Raw genomic sequence first — 521 nt, 5'->3', positions numbered from 1 at the left:
TCAGTGGTTTCCAGTGGTATATTTATTTGACTAGAAAGTAATGATTATGTATTTGATAATTTTTTGTTTAATTTTAGAAAGTAACAAGTGACTTATTAAAATTGAAATACATACAATAGGTCTTTTTTTTTTCATTATGCTTTCAATGAAATATGAGATCATACTGAATCTTAAATATAAAAACAAAACATCTTTGTAAATTTGATCGCAAATCGGAAGAGTATTGATCAGTGAGCCATGCTAGTTAATAGGTTAGTCAATCTGTCTGGAAGTTAGGATGAATATCTGATTTGAAATTGCATTTGCTGTTAAAACAATTTTTAAAATTCTTAGGCAATATCACCATGAAATTTGCAATCTACAATGCAACATTTATTCCTCGGGGCTTCGAATGATTTAAATGATGAACTGTCAGTGAGCAGGAATATGTCTGAATAGAAATATGAAATAGAACAGTTGAAATCAACCCTCCCTGTATTGATGGTTTTTATTTGCAGGTCAAATCTATTGTGAGGCCTTGG

The 521-nt window shown here is 29.9% G+C and overlaps 1 protein-coding gene across 3 annotated transcripts in view; it reads right to left on the bottom strand.

The window, feature by feature from the left end:
* Positions 1 to 521, bottom strand: part of LOC144966616 (laminin subunit alpha-2-like) — a 67,585-nt gene continuing 67,064 nt past the window's right edge. For all 3 annotated transcript variants that reach the window (XM_078903357.1, XM_078903360.1, XM_078903358.1), the window contains one exon: positions 1 to 521. This exon is cut by the window's right edge and continues 1,956 nt beyond it. The gene's annotated coding sequence lies outside the window, so the exon portion shown is untranslated.

Source organism: Berghia stephanieae, chromosome 2 (assembly GCF_034508935.2).
Source record: "Berghia stephanieae isolate SIO BIC M18660-M18661 chromosome 2, UCSD_Bste_1.3, whole genome shotgun sequence".
Taxonomy (NCBI): domain Eukaryota; kingdom Metazoa; phylum Mollusca; class Gastropoda; order Nudibranchia; family Aeolidiidae; genus Berghia; species Berghia stephanieae.
This window is presented reverse-complemented; position numbering and strand designations above follow the sequence as displayed.